General features: G+C 49.1%; 1 protein-coding gene across 10 annotated transcripts in view; it reads left to right on the top strand.

The window, feature by feature from the left end:
* The first annotated feature begins 15,042 nt into the window (after positions 1-15,042).
* Positions 15,043-19,810, top strand: part of EVI5L (ecotropic viral integration site 5 like) — a 29,694-nt gene continuing 24,926 nt past the window's right edge. For 3 of the 10 annotated variants that reach the window (XM_082383121.1, XM_082383125.1, XM_082383128.1), the window contains exon 1: positions 15,045-15,235. The gene's annotated coding sequence lies outside the window, so the exon portion shown is untranslated. Of the gene's footprint in view, positions 15,236-19,810 lie in introns of all 10 variants that reach the window. The other 7 variants (XM_082383124.1, XM_082383119.1, XM_082383122.1 and 4 more) reach the window with 5 other exon arrangements.

Genomic DNA, 19,810 nt, shown 5'->3' with positions numbered 1-19,810 from the left:
CTCACCTCCTGCTGTGCAACCTAGTTCCTAACGGGCCATGAACCGGGTGTTGGGGACCCCTGCCCTATGCTATGTAGATGCCCTCCTCACTGCACTTGGACACTGACCCTCTCCCTCCAGGTAGACAGACCCCCATATTGTTGTCCTGCTTACCTCACTTGGGCTCTGACATCATCCCATACCAGCCATCCCTCCACGAGGATGCTCTCCTCACCAAGTTTGGACTCCAGCACTCTGGTACCCACCATTTGGAATGCTTACTCTTGTCATCTAAGAACTGGATGATTTACCCTGTCCCCTAAACACCCCTCCATCTATGCAAGCCCATCCATACCCAGAGCTGGTGTCTGCCTGCCCCCTGGTACGGACGCTAAAGCTGCTCTTGGCTCACCTGTGAAGGGCTCTTTTTTTTTTAATTGTTTTTTAATTTTTTGGCCACGCCACTTGGCATGTGAGATCTTTGTTCCCCGACCAGGGATCGAACCTGTGCCCGCTGCAGTGGAAGCTCAGAGTCTTAACCACTGGACCACCAGGGAAGTCCCTGAAGGGCTCATTTTTATGTCTGAAACCTGGCTCATCAAGGCTTCCTTGCATTCACTCTTGACTAGTCCTGTTGAAAAGTATGGGTTTTTCTAGTTATCACCATGGAAGGGAGGGTCTTTGGGGGACTTCTACATTCTCAACAGAAATGGAAATCCTGCCAGCACTCCTTCACCACTTACTTTGTGCTAAAGCCAGGAGGGTGTGGGGTGGGAATTGATAGTTTTGCCTCTCTTAATTAGGAAGTCCGAGAGAGAGAGAGAGAGAGAGAGAGCGAGCCAGATTCAGGTTCAAAATTTTATCTGTCTACTAGCTGTCTCACCCTGAATGTAAACTTCTAGACCAAGAATTGGCAAATGTTTTCTGAAAAGGGACAGATAGCAAGTATTTTTCGGCCCTGTGGGTCAGTCAGTCTCTGACACAGCTCCTCCACTCTGCCCCTGCAACATGAAAGCACCCGGACAATATGTCAGTGAATGGGTGGGGCTGAGTTTCACTAAACTATTTATAAAAACAGCTGGGAGCCAGCTGTTCAGAGGGAGGAGACTGAGTCTATTTTCTTCACTGCTACATCCCCAAAGTCAAGAACACTGCCTGGCAGGTAGTGGGCACTCCAACAATGATAATAAATGAGTTATTATCACTTGTATATTCTTCTTTTTTTTTTTTTTAAGTTTTTTTAGCCACGCCGGGCAGCTTGTGGGATCTTAATTCCCCGACCAGGAATTGAACCCACGCCCCCTACAGTGGAAGCATGGAGTCTTAACCCCTGGACCACCAGGGAAGTCCCTCCCTTGTATATTCTTGATGGAAAAGTAATGACACAACCAGAGTGACCAGTGCTGGTGGATGGTTGAACAGAGCATGGGAGATCCAACTGTGCGGCATGTTCAAGGTCTTTCGGAGGGGTTTTTGTTCCTTAAAGAAAGGAGGAGGGGGACTTCCTTGGTGGTCTAGAGGTTAAGACTCTGTGCTTCCACTGCAGGGGGCAAGGGTTCGATCCCTGGTCAGGGAAGTAGATCCCACATGCCACCTGCCCAGCACGGCCAAGAAAATAAAAGAAGAAAAAGAAGAAAGAAAGGAGGAGGGAAAGAACTTTTATTGGGCATCTGTTTGGTGCCAAGAGACCTAACTTTTCTCATGACAGCCCTGTGAAGTGGGTTTGTATCATCGACTGGATGTTTGTATCCCACTCCGCCACATTCCTATATTGAAACCTAATCCCTAAGGGGATGATATTCCGAAGTGGGCATGTGGGAAGTGATTAGCTCGTGAATGGCATTAGTGCTTTTATAAAAGAGACCACAGAGAGCTCTCTCACCCCTTCTGCCATGTGAAGACACAGCCAGAAGATGGTCTTCTGTGAATCAGGAGGCGGGTCCTCACCAGACACCAAATCTCCCCACATGTTTATCTTAGACTTCCAGCCTCCAGAACTGTGAGAAATAAATGTTGGTTGTTTAAGCCTCCCATCTATGGCATTGTGTTATCGCAGCCTGAAAGGACTAAGACGCTCTGTGTTCCCATTTCACATATGGGGAAAACTGAGGCTCAGGAGTTGAGGAGACATTCTCATGGCCTCACAGCTGTAGGCAGATCTGGGGAGGTGGTGGCTTTCCCATCTCCAGAGACACATCAACAGAGCTGGAACACCAACCCCTCAGGAAGATGAAACAAGATACTCTCTCTTGGATGGGCTATTCCTACTACTGTTCATTATAAACCCCTCCGCCTGGTGTTCAACACATCGTGATTGGATCCTGGACCGGCCATCCCGTTTTTCCTCCTGGGGCTCTAAAGTCCTGCTGAAAAACTTTCAGTTCCTCTAGGAAGCCACATTCTCTTTCACTTCCTGACCTTTGCACGTGCGGATCGCTCAAACTGAAAACACCCTTTCTCCTACCACCCTGTTGCATCTCCTCTCAAACAACTCGTCCTTCAGCATGTAACCTTTCCCCCAGAACGTGACCGTCAGAAAGCTCTGGAGTATTTTCCAACATCACCAAGCCACTCTCCCAGTCTCACCCGACTCCGACTGGATGTCCTACAGATTGAACGCAGTCCTGACACTATCCACCTGGAGACAGCAACAGATCTGTTAAAAAAAAAAAAAAAAAAAAAAAGCAACTGTGTACACGTTAAAGATCTTATTGGCTTTATTCAATGATTCATGAATTGGGCAGCATCCAGTCTAGCAGATAGAAAGGAGCCCTGAAGGGCTGTACAAGGCTAGAGGTTTTTTGGTTTGGGGTTTTTTTGGTTTTTATTTTCTATTTTTGGGCCGCACCGCGCGGCATGCGGGATCTTAGCTCCCCAACCAGGGATCGAACCCATGCCCCCTGCAATGGAAGCGCAGTCTCTTAACCACTGGACCGCCAGGGAAGTCCCAAGCTAGAGGTTTTATAGGCAGAAGGGAGCAGGATCAAGGAAGTCGTACCGGCAAAAAAGTGGGTGGGTCATTGTAAGATTATTTTCCTGTAGGGGATGGCAGGGGTCTATCAGACGATTCCTTATTGGCTGGTTTAAGATTCCATTTCTGAGAGAGCTCTGTCATTAAGACTGAGTTTGGTGATGTGAGGCTCACTATAAGTGACTCCATTTTGGCTCTGTTGTCTTGTTTTTAACAGATCCCACAGGTTAAGGGGTCAGTCCCACAAAACTCTCCTCAACTTCAGACACGAAGTGTAGATCTAGGCCATGCATACTTCTGACCCACCCACTACAAATCAGGGTTTCCCACGACTCCCTCCTCAAGTCTGATAATTTGTTAGAACGCACAAATCTCAGGGAAACATTTACTTACCAAAACATTTACTGGTTTGTTATAAAGGATATTATAAAGGAGACAGATGAGCAACCAGATAAAGTACATAAGGCAAGGTCCAGAAGGGTCCTGCGTGGAGGTGCTTCTGTCCCCGTGGAACTGGTGTGCGCCACCCTTACCAACCGGGAAGCTCATCAGATCTCAACAAATGTCTAGTAAGCAGATGACATGAGTGAGGAAATACTGTCTCACTCCATTGCCTAGTTCATCTTCTGTACCACACAGACGTATGTAGCTGCCCTGTCCTACATTCCCGCCTGGATTCTCATCTCTCTTCCACTGACAAATCGCATCATCTTTTAATGCCACCTCCCCCAGGAAGTCTTCCTTGCCTACCCACGTGGAGCCCCTCCCCAAACCAGTTGAGCTGCACAGACTCTGTCATACCTTATAAGCTTTGATCTGACAGCAGAACGATTTCCCCAAAGATCTGCCCCAGGTTATACCCCACCTTCCTCCCTGATTCTCAGACAAGTGCCACCTGCTGCTTTAGAGGTGTCATTGAAATGGGACCCAGGCTGGGCTGGCCTCACAGAAACCTGCCAGCACCAGAATTCCAGAACCTCAGCTAACATACAGACCAGGAGGAGACCACTGTGGGCTGTGGGCAGGAATCAGGGAACGCACAGCCTACTGTGTTTCTCGCCAGGTTGGACAGCACCACCCAGTGGTCAAGGAGGCTTCAGCACAGGTTTACAGAACAGATACCTTCCTGCCTCCTTGCCTTTGCATTAGCTGGTCCCTCTGTCTGGCATGCTGCCCTTCCTACTTCTCTCAATATTTTACCTGTTCTTGAGAGTGACTTCACAATCCTCCAGGTTTGCTCATTTCCTCACCTTGAGCCTTAGACCCTCCTGGGCACTGCTGCCCTCCAGAGCCCCAGGAAGGAAGGCGTGCCCCATCACACATTCTGCCCTGCAGTAAAGGGTCCTGGGTCAGCTGTTGCTCCAGCCTCGAAGGCTCCATTCCTGGTGATGTGGATGAGTTGTGCCTCACGTCTTGGAACAGGAAGACTTCCAGGAACAGAGGCACGCTTCTTCCATCTTTGGGGAAAAACCTCTAGGTGTCACCACATTTCTTAGAAAAGGGCTGTTCTCACTCCTGCCTTCACCCCTCCCAAAACCACCAATGGCAGTATCTACTTTTCCTTTGAGAACATCAGCAGACCCATTTTTGTCTTGGCCTCACCCTTGATAAAGGTGGCCACTCCCTCCTTCCTGCTTGAACCCCACTTTCCTGGGACTCCCCTGATGGCTTCACCTGCTGGGTCTCCTCCTTCCTCCCAGCCGGCTCTTGCTCCATCTCTTTCCTCTTCTTTTGCCTGACCTTGCAATTTGCCTGTCATTTATGAACTTTTGCAATCCAAATCCCCTTCTGCTGTTGGAAGGACAAGAAAGGAAGAGAACCAGGGATGGACTGATTGTCCAGTTTCTCCAGGATTGCAGCCAGCCTGAGGCTGCAGAGGGCAGCAAAGTCAGGGGGAGACACTGAGACCAGAACTGAGTGAGAAACCACCCAAGATCCAATAGGTCAAAAGTGAAAGCCCAAAGTGGTTATAAACACCAAATGGCCACAAGCTAGGGTATAGGGAGACAAGGGTGAGGCTATAAAACAATCTTGTTCTGATGTTGTTTTAGGTACTAGATCTTTAATTACTTTCCTTTCTAGTGTCTTGTATGATATTTAGTCTGCTCAGTTTTTTTGTTTGTTTGTTTTTTGTTTGTTTATTTAGTCTGCGCTGGGTCTTTTATTTAATATAAATTTATTTATTTTATTTTTGGCTCTGTTAGGTCTTCATTGCTGCATACAGGCTTTCTCCAGTTGCGGTGAGCAGGGGCTACTCTTCATTGTGGTGCGCGGGCTTCTCATTTCGGTGGCTTATCTTGTTGTGGAGCACAGGCTCTAGGCGTGCAGGTTTCAGTAGTTGTGGCATGCAGGCTCAGTAGTCGTGGCACATGGGCTTTGTTGTTCCGTGGCATGTGGGATCTTCCTGGATCAGGACTCGAACCCATGTCCCTTGCATTAGCAGGCATATTCTTAAACACCACGCCACCAGGGAAGCCCCTGTGTTGGGTCTTAGTTGCAGCGTGCTGGATCTTTTAATTGCAGCATGCAGACTCTTAGTTGCAGCATGCATGCAGGATCTAGTTCCCCAACCAAGGATCGAACACGGGTCCCCTGCATTGGGAGCACAGAGTCTTACCCACTGGACCTCCAAGGAAGCCCCAGTTGGCTTGGATTTCAAGCTTCTTCTTGGGCCCCTTGGGATATCTTGTATCACTCTGTGATCTATCTCCAAATTGTTCATTGATTTGTTTGTTTCACCTCTGGCTCCCCTACATAGAAGTTATCTGTTACTATATAACAAATTGCCACAAACTGAATGGATTAAGACAACACACATTTGTTATCCCAGGTTTTTGCAGGTCAGGAATCTAGCCATGACTTAGTGGATCCTTTGCCTGGGATCTCTCTTGAGGCTGCAATTAGGGGGATGGCCAGGAGGACTATGGTTTCATCTGAAAGTTGGATAGGGGAAGGATTCACTTCCAACCTCACTGATGTGGGTTTTGGTCAGATTTGTTTCCTGTGGGATGTTGGACTGAGTCTCAGTTCCTAGCTATCTGTTGGTCAAAGGATGCCTTTAGTTATTTACCACATGAGTTTCTCCAACAAGGCAACTTCATCAAAGCCAGCAAGGAAGAAAGTGCCAGCAAGACAGCAGTCAGAATCTTTTGTAACCTAATTTCCAAAATGGCATTTCTTCATGATGAGATATTCTACTGGTTAGAAGCAAATTACTCTTTAGTAGAGGATTACACAAGGCCATGAAAACCAAGAGGTAGGGACCATTTTAGAAACGGCTTACCATATCCCACCAGACTATAATTCTGTTAGTGCTGGGACCCTTTTGTTCACATTAACTATCATGTCTCCAGTGTTTTTGAGTGAATGGCATATAGTAGATGCTCAACTAATATCTGTAAAATGAGAGACTAAATGGAGTAAGCTGTATAGTCTAAGAGTAGACTAGCTAAGGAGTGCTTCAACATTTCTTTTATTATGTTCAGGGTTCTGTTCACGGGTGTTGAAACTAATCAAGGAGCAGTGGGATGGGTGGAATTGTCATGGCAGGTAAAACCAAGGGCAGTGGACTGTAGGGTGAACACAGACAGGGAGGAGTCATTGAACTACAGAAGCCATGGGTCTGCTCATTTGCATCACCTTGCAGGGCTCCAGGAAGTGATCAGAAGATATTAGGCATGGTGAGTGCTATGTACCTGCCAAGATGTATCAGTTAGCATTTGCTGCATAACAAACTGTCCCTCCCCAAAAATTAATGATTCAAAATAAAAACTATTTAGTTCATAATTGTGTGGTTCAGAAATTTGGGTCTGGCTCTGTTGGAAAGTTCTGCTGAGCACAGGTGAGCTCATTCATGCATCTGTGGTGGGTCGATTAAGTCTGGCTACTTAGCCAGTGCAGTTTTACAAGATAAGTGAAATACTTTGACAATGCTCCCATCAAGAGAGGAGGTCTTGATCCCCCTGAATCTGGGTGGGCTTGGACTGCTTCAACGAATAGAGTATAGCAGAAGCAATATTATATGATCTCCAACACTAGATCATAAAAGACCATGCAAGCTGCTTCCTTGTTTTCTGGAAGACTCACTCCCAGAGACTTGAGACATCATGTAAGGAATCCAACTACCCTGAAGCTGCCATGCTAGAGATGCCATGTGGAGGGAACTACATGGAGACACCCTGAGACTACAGAAAAAAAGAGGGATTCGCCCCCAAGAGACCCCAATCATTTGAGTGATCCCAGCCCAGAAACCAGACATGTGAATAGAAATACCACCAGATAATTCCAGCTCCCAGCCACTCTAGGCACCCCCCAGCCCTTCAAGTCTTCCCAGCTTAAGTCCTAGATGCCACAGAGCAGAAACAAGCCATCCCTGTTGTGCCCTGTCCAGGCTCCTGACCCACAGAACCCATGAATATATTTTAAATGGTTGCTATTTTATGTTACTGAGTTCTACGGTGGTTTGTTGCACAGCAATAGAAAATGGGAACAGATGGACTTATTCATAGCTGGAGGTTGATTGGTTGGTGATTGAGGCCACAGGGGTGACTGAGTCATGTGCCTCTCATCACCCAGGTTACTGGGCTAAATGGCAAGGTAGGCAGCTCTCTCATCAACCCCCAACAGAAACATCAGAAAACAAGCAGAAACTGTCATAACCAAATTTCTCAACAGTCAAAGGTTTATAGCAACCCTACCCAGTAAAGAGTTTAAGGTATTGATCACAATGATGTTCAAAGAACTAAGGAGGAAAATGGATGAACAGAGTGAGAAGTTAGGCTTTTTTTTTTTAGCTGTGCCACACAGCTTACAGGATCTTAGTTCCCTGACCAGCGATTGAACCTGAGCCTTCAGCAGTGAAAGTGCAGAGTCCTAACCACTGGACTGCCAGGGAATTCCCAGAAGTTAGGCATTTAAAAAAAAATTTTTGGAAAATATAAAGAAAAAACAAACAGAGCTGAAGAGTACAATAACTGAAATTTAAAATACACTTGAGGGACTTCCCTGGTGGTCCAGGGGTTAAGACTCCGCACTCCTAATGCAGGGGGTCGGGGTTCGATCCCTGGTCATGGAACTCGATCCCGTATGCCACAACTAAAAGATCCTGTACACCACAACGAAGATCCTGCGTGCTGCAAATAAGACCCAGGGCAGTCAAATAAATAAATATTTTTTAAAAAAATACACTTGAAGGAATCAACAGTAGATTAGATGATACAGAAGAATGGATCAGTGAACTGGAAGAAAGAATAGTGGAAATCACTCAAGTTGAACAGAAAAAAAGAAAAAAGAATTTTTAAAAATGAGGACAGTTTAAGAGACCTCTGGAACAACATCAAGCATACTGACATTCACATTATAGGGGTCCCAGAAGGAGAAGAGAGAGAGAGAAAGAGGCAGAGAACATATTTGAAGACATAATAGCTGAAAATTTCCCTAACCTGGGAAAAGAAACAAACATCCAGGTCCAGGAATCACAGAGAGTCCCAATCAGGATCAACCCAAAGAGGACCATACCTCTTTAATTACATGTTGTAATTAAAATGGCAAAAATTAAAGACAAAAGGAGAATATTAAAAGCAGCAATAGAAAAGCAAGAAGTTATGTACAAGAGAACTCCCATAAGGCTATCAGCTGACTCTTCAGCAGAAATTCTGCAGATCAGAAGAGAGTGGCATGATATATTTTAAGCGATGAAATGGAAAAACCTACAACCAAGAATACTCTACCCAGCAAGGTTCTCATTCAGATTTGAAGGAGAGATCAAAAGTTTTACAGACAAGCAAAACTAAAAGACTTCAGCACCACCAAACCAGCTTTACAAGAAATGTCAAAGGGACTTCTCTAAGCAGAAAAGAAAAGACCATAACTAAAACTGTGAAATTATGAAAGGAAAAATCTCATTGTTAAAGGCAAATAAACAGTAAAGGTAGTAGATCAACCACTTATAAAGCTAGTAGGAGGTTTCCCTGGTGGCGCAGTGGTTAAGAATCCGCTTGCCAATTCAGGGCACACAGGTTCGAGCCGTGGTCCAGGAAGATCCCACATGCCGTGGAGCAACTAAGCCCGTGTGCCACAACTACTGAGCCTGAGCTGTAGAGCCCGCAAGCCACAACTACTGAGCCCACGTGCCACAACTACTGAAGCCTGTGCGCCTAGATCCCGTGCTCCGCAACAAGATAAGCCACGACAATGAGAAGCCCGTGCACCGCAACGAACAGTAGCCCCCGCTCGCCGCAACTAGAGAAAGCCTGCGCACAGCAACGAAGACCCAACAGAGCCAAAAGTAAATAAATAAATAAATAAATTTATTTAAAAAAGCTAGTAGGAAGGTTAAAAGACAAAAGTAATAAAGTCATCTATATCCACAATAAGTAGTTGAGGGATACACGAAACAAAAATATGTAAAATATGATGTCAAAAACAGTAAACATTGCGGGGGGGGAGGAAAAATGCAGGGTTGTTAAAATATGATCAAACTGAAGAGATCAGCAACTTAAAATAATCATGTACATATACAGATTTCTATATATAAACCTCATGGTAACCACAAACCAAGAATCTATAATAGATACACAAAAAAAGAGAGGGCTTCCCTGGTGGCGCAGTGGTTGAGAATCTGCCTGCTAATGCAGGGGACACGGGTTCGAGCCCTGGTCTGGGAAGATCCCACATGCCACGGAGCAGCTGGACCCGTGAGCCACAACTACTGAGCCTGCGCGTCTGGAGCCTGTGCCCCGCAACGGGAGGGGCCGCGATAGTGAAAAGGCCCGCGCACCGCAATGAAGAGTGGCCCCCGCTTGCCGCAACTAGAGAAAGCCCTCGCACGAACCGAAGACCCAAACACAGCCAAAAATAAATAAATAAATAATAAAGTAGCTATTAAAAAAAAAAAAAAAATCCCCTCGAAAAATAGTCTTAAAAAAAAAAAAAAAAGAGAAAGGAATCCAAACATAACACTAAAGATACTCATCAAATCACAAGCAAAGAGAGCAAAAGAAGAAAGGAAGAAAGAAGAACTACAAAACACCACCACAACAATTAACAAAATTGCAATAAGTACATCAATGACTACCTTAAATGTAAAGCTGACAGGACTCATACGTTCTGATTTTAAACTTAATACAAAGCTACAGTAACAAAACAGTTCGAAACAGTGTGGTCTGGCACAAGGATAGATGTATTACCAATGGAATAGAATTGAAAATCCAGAAATAAACCCATACATCTATGGCCAGTTGATTTTTCACAACAGTGCCAAATCCATTCAATGGGGAAAAAAATAGTGTCTTCAACAAATGGTGCTGGGACAGCTGGATTTCCACATGCAAAAGAATGAAATTGGACCTTTACTTCACATCATATATAAAAATTAACTAAAAATGGAAAAACAACCTAAATATAAGAGCTAAAACTATTAAACTCTTAGAAGAAAACATAGAAGTAAATCTGTATGATATTGAATTTGGCAATGGATTTTTAGATATGACATCCAAAGCATAGGCGACAAAAGAAAAAATAAATTGGACTTCATCAAAATTTAAAACTTTTATGCATCAAAGGATGTCTTCAAGAAGGTGAAAAGACAACATACAGAATGGGAGAAAATACTTGCAAATCATATATCTGATAAGAGCTTAATATCCAGAACATATAAAGAAATCCTGCAACTCAATAACAACAACAAAAAACATACAACTCAGTTTAAAAATGGGCAAAAGACTTGAATAGACATTTCCCCAAAGATGATATACGAACAGCCAATAAACACATAGAAAGATGCTCAATATTATTAGTTACTAGGTAAATGCAAGTCAAAGCCACAGTGAGATAACAGTTCACACCTACTAGGATAGCTATAGTTTTTTTTTAATAACAAATATTGGCAAGGATGTAGAGAAATTGGAACCCCCATGCATTGCTGGTGGGAATTTAAAATGGTGCAGCCACTGTAGAAAACACTTTGGCAGTTCCTCAAAAAGCTAAACATAGAAGTACCATAGGATCCAGCAGTTCCACTCCTGGGTATATATCAAAATAATTGAAAGCAGGGTCTCAAACAGATACTTTTGCACCCGTGTTCATAGCAGCATTATTCACAGTAGCCAAAAGGTGGAAACAACCCAAGCGTCCATTGACAGATGAATGGATAAGCAAAATATAGTTCATACAAACATCAGAATATGATTTAGCTTTTAATAAAAAGGAATGAAGTTCTAATACAACATGGATGAACCTGAAAATATTTGCTCAGTGAAATAAACTAGACGAAAAGACAAATATTGTATGATTCCACTCAGGTGAACTACCTAGAATAGATAAATTCATAGAGACAGAAAGTGGAATAGAGGTTACCAGGGGCTGGGGGTGGGGCAGGGGGGAATGAGGAGTTATTGTTTCATGGGGACAGAGTTTCTACTTGGGAATGATGAAAAAATTTTGGAAGTAGGTAGTGATGATTGCAGAGCATTGTGAATGCAGCTAATGCCACTGAATTGTACACTTAAAAATGGCAAATGTTAGGTTATATATATTTTACCACAATTAAAAATTCTCCAAAAAAAAAAAAAAAAAAGAGCAGAAGCTGCTAAACCTCTTAAGATCTAGGCTCAGAACTAGCCCAGCATCACTTCTGATGCATTCTGTTGGTCAGAACAAGTGATAAAGCCAGCTCAAATTCAAGTGATGGGGAAACAGACTCTACTTCTTTATAGGAGGAGCTACATATATTGTCCCCTTTTTCGCTCTTTATAAGACAAAGTATCAAGTCTGAGCCCATATTAGGCAATATTCCCAACAAGCAAATTCTGAGTCCAAAGCTTAGCCCAGAAAAAAATTTTTTATTGTGCTAAAACTTATCTGCTAAGTACTGAGAAGAGTCTTTTAATAAATTTAAATATGCAAAATTTGACTCTGAAGATATGACAACCACCCCCCCCCAAAAAAAATCACAGAGGTAGAATTGACAGCTGGTAAAAATTGGACAAAAAGAGTCCAATTAATGAATCAAATGTTTACTGCAAAAATCACATGGAAAAAAATGTTCCTGATAAAAATGATTTCACACTGAAAAAAAATTGGGAACGGTTTAAGTGCACTGAATAGCAAAGTGATCCAGCAATCTAATTGGCTAGATTCAGCTTAGGATTCAAAAGTCTTTTCCAACAGAAATGTGTTGGATTTTTTTCCCCACTGTGCTTATAAAAATGGAATCAAAGTGTCCCCAGAATAAAACCACCCTTTGTGTGAATACGGCAGAGTAAGGATGAGAGGGTCAGATGCCCTGTGCATCTTCCTAGTGTCTAACTTTATTCCCCAGACACCAGATGCCACTTCTCTCCTAGGCAAGGTCCCAGAAACGATCTGGTCATGACCTCTATCTGGGTGGCCTTGGACCCCACCCAGGTCTGTGCCTCTGCAGACCCCTCTGTCCCCCACCTCCTGTACCAGTCCAGGTTCTTCTGTTCCTTGGAAGTTGTGGGTCACATCAAACTGTTCTTTTCTGAAGGCAAACCCCAAGATTTGTCCTTTATGATGGCTTCTCACTCCTCCGCACTGAGGGACCACGGGCAGCTAGCTCAGAGATTGTCCTTTGGTGACTACTTGACCCTCACCACATCCTGGTGTCACTCTTGCCCTCCTGACTTACCCTGCGTCCTATCTCTAATGTGCCCATAGGGGTCCTCCCCCCGCCTCCCAAGTCCACCCAGGAATCAGAGGACAATGTCCATAAGATTCTCTTCAGCTTCATACTCTGCAAATCCAAGGTCACCTTGGATTTGTCAAGGACTATGAAATGTCCAGCACATAAGCTTTAAAAGAAGGAAGGCTAATAGGGACTCCCCCTGGCGGTCCAGTGGTTAAGACTCCACCCTTCCACTGCAAAGGGCATGGGTTCCATCCCTGGCCCGGGAACTAAGATCCCCCCACCAAAAAAAAAGGGAGGAGGAGGCAAAGATATGCTTTTCTTTTCTTTTCTTTTTCTTTTTTTTTGGCCCTGTGGCACGTGGGATCTTAGTTCCCCAACCAGGAATGGAACCTGGGCCCTCGACAGTGAAGGCATGGAGTCCTAACCACTGGACAGCCAGGGGATCAAAGATATGTTCTTTTTTATATATATATAATTTCATTTATTTATTTTTGGCTGCGTTGGGTCTTTGTTGCTGTGCATGGGCTTTCTCTAGTTGCAGTGAGCAGGGGCTACTCTTCCTTACGGTGCACGTGCTTCTCATTGCAGTGGCTTCTCTAGTTGCGGAGCATGGGCTTTAGGTGCACGGGCTTCAGTAGTTGTGGCACAAGGGCTCAGTAGTTGTGGCACACAGGCTTAGTTGCTCCGCAGCATGTGGGATCTTCCCGGACCAGGACTCAAACCCATGTCCCCTGCACTGACAGGCAGATTCTTAACCACTGCGCCACCAGGAAAGTCCCAAAGGTATGTTCTTTTTTTAAAAAATGGGATATGCGGGTATATGGGCATGTGGGGGAGAAGGAATTCATTATAATTATTTTTACCACAGAGTTTTTAGAAATACGCTTGGAAGCTTTTCTTAACAGTTCCAAAATTTTAATAGATGCAATGTACAATAGATAGTAAGAGAGAGGGAGAGAGGGAAGACACAGAGAGGGAGTATAGACAGCGGCAGAGAGGGTGTAGACAGATTCAGAGTAGAGACAGAGACAAAGAGAGAATAGACAGAGGCAAAATGTAGACGGGACAGAGCGTAGACAGAGGCGGAGACGGATGGACAGGGGCAGAAAGCGTGGCTGTATGTCATTCACCACTCCCAAAACCAGAAGGAACCCCCTACCTACTATTTAGGAGGTTGAGATCTCAAACCTCAGAAGGTCCTGACACTCCCCACTCTGGGTGCCAGCCTTCCCCGTTTCCATTTCTGTCTCTCCGTTTTGAACTTACGATGTCACCCTCTCTTCTGTGACAGGGTCCTTCCCTGCCCCACACCCCTCCAGGGCCCACCCCTGCATCTTGGGGTGGGAACTTGTCCTTTTCTCTGTCTTGCCCCCTATACGTAACTGCCTCTACATCTCCCTCCCCAGCCTGAGCGATCCCCCCACCCTTCCCTTTCCTGTGAATAATCTTGGGCCCGCCATTCATTCATTCATCAAACATTTATAAGCAGTTCCCATGTTCTGGGCCCCTGCTCAGCAATGCCAGGGACGCCCTGACCTAGGCCCTGCCTTCCCCCGCCCCCATCTATCTAGGAGGGGTGGGGGATGGGAGGGCCATGTAAGCAGTGATAACAGCGTGCTCTGAGTTTGATGGGGGAACATAAGACACTGTCAGCCTCAGAGAAGATACCTAACCCGGCCTAGACTAGAGAATGGAACAGGCCTGAGTCTCCGGTGTGACACCCTGACCACCCAAAGCCCCGCCCTCAGCACAGAGCCGGGGTCAGAGAAGATGTGGTCCCTCAGCCTAAGGGATTTCTGGCAACGCCCCTTCTCAGACCCAACCCATTAGCCTCTACCTGATCTGCACCCGCCCCATCACTGATCTAGGCCACGCCCTTCTCAGCCCCTCCCGTATTTCATTCACACCAGGCCTCAAGCCCCACCGCCCGGGAGGCTAGCCTCACACGATCTCGTTGGCCAGAGAGCGTCACTTCACCGCCCTCCTTCAGTGTCATTGGCTCCCTAGGTGTCAATCTTCTTTATAGAGGCCCAAGAGTTACCATGGGCGAGGTTTGAGGGGCAGATAATAATGGCCGTCCCAGGGAGTCTCGTTATTGGGCAAAAAGCCCGACTCTGGGCGGGGCTTAGAGCCAAACGCTGGCCTGCCTCTGTCTGGGGTTCCTCAGGGACCCAGCCTTCCCTCAGAGACACACCCCTCTCTCCTTCCTATTGGCCCGGCCAAGTGTTGATCAACAGGATTCCACATTCCGATAGGCAAAACACCCCGTCCTTCACTGCTTCCCTAATTTCAATTCGCTTCTCTCCTTAAAGGCGGCAACCTTCTGGCCGTAGCCAGGGCCCTCGCCCTCCTTACGGAGTGACCATGGATTGGCCAGACACCCCGTCACTCCTGGCCAGCGGGCGGAGCCAGAGCGCCTGGGGGCGGTGAATTGGCTGACTGGGCTTCGGGGGCGGGGCAGCGGCTCCTGTCAGCGGGTGAAATGGCAGCGACAGAGCCGGTGGCGGCCGCGGTCCCGGGGGGCGGCTGAGGGGGCCGGGCCGGGCTGCGGGACGAGAGACGCGGCGGGGCCCGGGACGGCGGCGCGGCCCGGGACGGCGAGGCTCGGCATGGCTATGGCGGCGCGCTCTTCGCAGGTAGGTAGGCGGCGCGGGCCGGGCCTCCCGGGCGCCTTCTCAGGCCCGCGGCTCCGCGCTGCGGCCCACGGGGGCCGGGCAAGACTGGGACTCGGGCCCCCTCGCCCCGGAACCCACGCCGGGAGCCCTCGGCACTCCCAGCACGGACCCTGGCCGTCAGCCTCGGGCCCTGGCGCCTGCCCATCCTCGTTCCGACGCTTCCCGACCCCTCAGGGCCCCTCCCACGACTTCTCCGGGCGCCCTCCTCCCCCACGCCGCCCCCTCCCCGGGAGGCCCCCTCAGGCCCGTGACCCCCGCTGACCCTCTTTACTGACCCTCAGGACCCCTTCCCGGACCCTTCAGGGCTCCCCCAGTCCCCACCCCGCAGACCCGGCCCCTACGAGCGCCCCCGCAAGCCCAGGACCTCCGCCCTCTCTCTGTCCCGATCCCTCAAGACCCCCTTCATCTGTAGACCCCTTGCCACGCCATCCCTCCCCTCACTTCACATCCTATGTCTGGGCCCAGACCTGCCCCCACCCCCAAGGATACCCGTCTTAGAGCCATACCCCTCCCTTCTGACCGCACAGGACCCCTCCCCAGCCTCTGTAAATCCGGATTCCTGCCCGCAGGCCTCACCTCAGCCTGCTGGGCCATCTCCCACCCCCAGCAGCCCCATGCCCAAGGGCACCCCTGAAAGCCACTCCTCAGGGTCCTCGTCGCACACACACCCTGATCCTGACTCGTCTTGATCCCTACTTCCTGAAAATCCACCCTCACCTCATGCTCAGGACCTCCCAGCAGATGTTCTGAACCCCACTCCCCACCCAAGGGACACCCACCTCTGTGAGGGCCCCACTCACACACACAAGCGCACACACACACACACACACACACACACACATCTGGGAGGCAACAGAGCAAAACCCATGAACCCCCAACATCTCATACTGATAGACACCCTGGGCCCCTCACACACAGACATTCAGGAGCCCTTCACACACACGCACACACACACACGGACAGACACACACACACACACGGACAGACACTTGGATCCCCAACACACGCAGAAAAACTTAAGACCTCCAACACAGAGCCAGGCAATTGGGACCTGCCCCCCTCCACGCGCCCACACACACACACACACACACACACACACACACACAGCTCCTCAGCACTTCAGCACCCCTCCTTGGAATTCACCTGCCCAGGTCCTCCTGGAGGCCCCAACAGCTCCCAGCTCAGGCCGAGACTCAGAGACATGAGCTCCCTGCCCTGCCCCAGGCAGCCGGCCTTCCCATCCGCACCAGCCTCCCTGACCCCGTGCCCCCACTGGGGCCCTGGAGGTGGCGGGGTGACCCAGAATCTCCCAGCACCCCTGTGGACACCTGCCCCAGGCCTCTTCCCCTTTATTCATCTCCCCCGCTTTACCCTTCTTCAAAGGGAAGGATGCCCTCTCTCTCCCCTACACCAGTCTCCCCAGAAGAGCCACTGCCTGCCCCCTCATTTCTGCCAGCCCTGGCAGAGGGGTAGGGGTGGGGTACCGCCTGCTCCTGGCCCCGGTCCTGAAGTCTGACCAGACTGGTAGGACCAGCATCCTGACCCCATCACGCCCGCTGGCCTCAGATGGCAGGGCCAGCCCCTGACAGCCCCGAGAACTCTTTCACCCACGACTGGCGTGTCATGCCAAGATGAAACAGCTTCCTTCGATCCTGGCATTTGAGACCCAGTGGGGCTGGGTTTGGGCCTGCCAGAAGCAGACAGCTCTTTGTTAAGGAATATTTTCAGAAGGGAAAAATGTGTTGAAGAGGCTCTGGTGGAACACGAGTGAGGAGTTGGCTTGGTTTTTTTTCCCTCAGCCGGGCTGGGATGGATCTGGGGGACCCATGTCGTCGTGTCTTTCCAGGTGTACTGGCTCTTCCCACCCATACAGCCCACACCCTCGGGTCCAACCTGTGGGTTCCCCTGGGCTTCTGTGGTCGGCTGCAGGTGGTTTGGTTTGACTGCAGGTTGGGATGAGGCAAGTCAAAGAGGAGGGCAGATCACAGAACTGGCGAGACAGCGCAGCCAGGACCGCAGGGACTGAGAAGGAGCCCCAGGTCCTGCCTGAGGGGAATCCAGATCAGGCCAGCACTGCCTGTCTGACATAAGCGTGCCTGGAAAACCCCAGAGGAACAAGCCCAGGCTTCTTTGTGGATATTTACCAGTGGATTCTGGATGGCTCTGGGGAAAAGCGCATCTAAGCTTGGGGCCTTGACTTACCCATCTAGAAAATGGGGAGAGAAATCCCGAGACCAGGACTTTGTACTTCAGGGGAGCCAGAGAGGTTAGGATGTGGCCCTGAATGTGCCCTGGGCACCATGTGGAAGGGGTCAGTGGGGTCCAGGAGGGCAGTCGCCCACCTGTGGGTGCTAGCAGAGTCACTGGGCATCCTGGGCCCCTGGTTGGAATTAGCTGACGCCTCAGTGGATAATGGCTGTCTTTCCATGGCTGAGCCAGTTTACATCAGGGCTAAGAGACAGTTGGTTGTGGGATTTGTGGCCCCACAGGGACCTCCCAGGGGGGCAGAGGGCAGTCGGGTGCCTGCTTGCTGGCAGTGCCCACACCCCACGTAGACCTCTGACGCTGGGCGGGGGGAGGTTTGTTCTGCCCACGTGCTGAAGGGAGGAGTGAACGAAGAGACTTCTGAAGGTCACGAGGCACACAGGAAACAAACTCCACGGCCTCCCCAGGGGGGACTTTGTGCAGATGCAGTGGGGTCAGAAGCCTCCCCGGGATAGACTGTGGACTCCTTAGGAAAACACGAGAAGGCTCCCGGGAAGGGCTGGTGAGAGACATCAGTGCCCTTTACCCTAGACTGGGGGGCCGGGGCCGGGTCTTTGTGCACGTGCTTTTGATGGGTGCAGGGGGAACGGCGGATTGTGCTCTAGTTTCCTCTTGCAGAATATGGGTGCTGGTTGTTCCGGATGAGGCCCCCACCACGTACTGGGAATCGAGTCAGGGACTGGGGTGTGAAGGAACGTCAGGGGTGGCCCCTGCCCTGCATCTAAAGACCCTCTCCACGTCAGCAGGCGAGAGCTGAAACCAGGAGCGCACACTGATCAGGCCGTGCTGCGCACCAGGCCCCGTACCAAGCCCCACTGACATACTATCTCATTTAATCCCCCCAAACCACCCGGAGGGACCGGCATTCCAGCCCGTGCCCTTACCACCCCATCCCGTGTGGAAGCAGGAGACAGACTAATGGGCAGCACGCTGTGGAGCAGAGAAAAGGGCCTGGCGCATCCGCGGGGCATCGGGGAAGGTGGGCCAGAGGTGACACACGAGTCGGGAGACGAGCTCTCTGGGCCGGCGTGGCGGGGGGGGGTTCCAGGCAGCCCAAGTGCTTGGAAGATGCCCAGGAGGCAGGAGCAAGCATGGTGCATGCAGGGAAGCGTGCCTTGTTTGGTGGGTTTCATCCTATAGGCCTTCGTGTCCCAAATGCCATCCACGGGGCACACACCATGGGGCGCTCCCTGGTCAAAGGGACCAGTATCTGGAATTGAACTTGGAAAGGCAGCAAACCTCCCCCACCACCGCCCCCCGCCCAGGGACGTCTGCTGCACACATGTTCTAGAAGCCAAACAGAGGGCAAGAGGGAGGTTAGTTAGGAGAACTAACAACTCACCAGGGCTGGGGAAGAGATTGATCCCTTCCAGGGAGATTTCAAGAGCCCCACTGGCACTTTTCTTTCATTTCTCAGCGCACCGTGATGTGTTTGTGAGATTGTTTTTTGTTGTTGTTTTTTATCTTTTGGCCACGCCACGCGGCCTGTGGGATCTTAGTTCCCCACCGAGGATGGAACCCGTGCCCCCTGCGTTGGAAGCATGGAGTCTTAACCACTGGACTGCCAGGGAAGTCCCTGTGAGATTGTTTCATTGAGGGCTATCTCCCAGCCCAAGAGTCCCACGAGGGCAGGGCACATGTCTTGTTTGTTCATAGTTGAGTCCTAGGCGAGAACAGGGCACGTAACAGATGCCTAGTAGACACTTGGTTGATTTTAGGAGCTGACAGTCCTCCCCACTCACCCACTTCTGAAAGAGGGCCTGGATCTCTTCTGCAGAAAGAGGTCAGATCCATCTGCTTGGAGAGCCCCCAAAGGCAGGGCCGACCCACCTCGCCCTGGGCCCTGGCCCAGCCAGCCTTTGCAGCAGGAAAGATACCATCTTGGCTTTGAAGAGCCGAGAGCCTTTACAAGATGCCACTTCTCTTATCCACCTGTCCCTGGAAGGCTTATGAGGGCTTTAAATTGTTTCCTTTGTCATTCTCAGGGATACTGAAATATAGAGAAATCAGGGATTTGCCAGGAAGGAACCTGTGATGGTGGCAGAAAGTAGCTGCTGACATGCAAGGTAGTAAACTTTTTTTTAGGTCAGAAGGGATTCCACAGGTCCTAGGTCAGAAGGGATTCCACAGGTCCTTCCACAGCTGATTTTAGCCTGAAGGTACTTGCCGCTGCTGCTATTACTACCAATAACAATGATTTTAGTTTTATTGCGTTTAATATTTAAACAGGGCCGCCACGTAAGGGGTGGGCCTGCTGAGGAGGGGAAGTTT

The sequence above is a fragment of the Balaenoptera borealis genome (genome assembly GCF_965194805.1).
Source record: "Balaenoptera borealis genome assembly, chromosome: 2".
In the NCBI taxonomy this organism is placed as follows: Eukaryota; Metazoa; Chordata; class Mammalia; order Artiodactyla; family Balaenopteridae; genus Balaenoptera; species Balaenoptera borealis.
The sequence above is the reverse complement of the archived record's forward strand: the minus strand, read 5'-3'. Positions and strand labels throughout refer to the sequence as shown.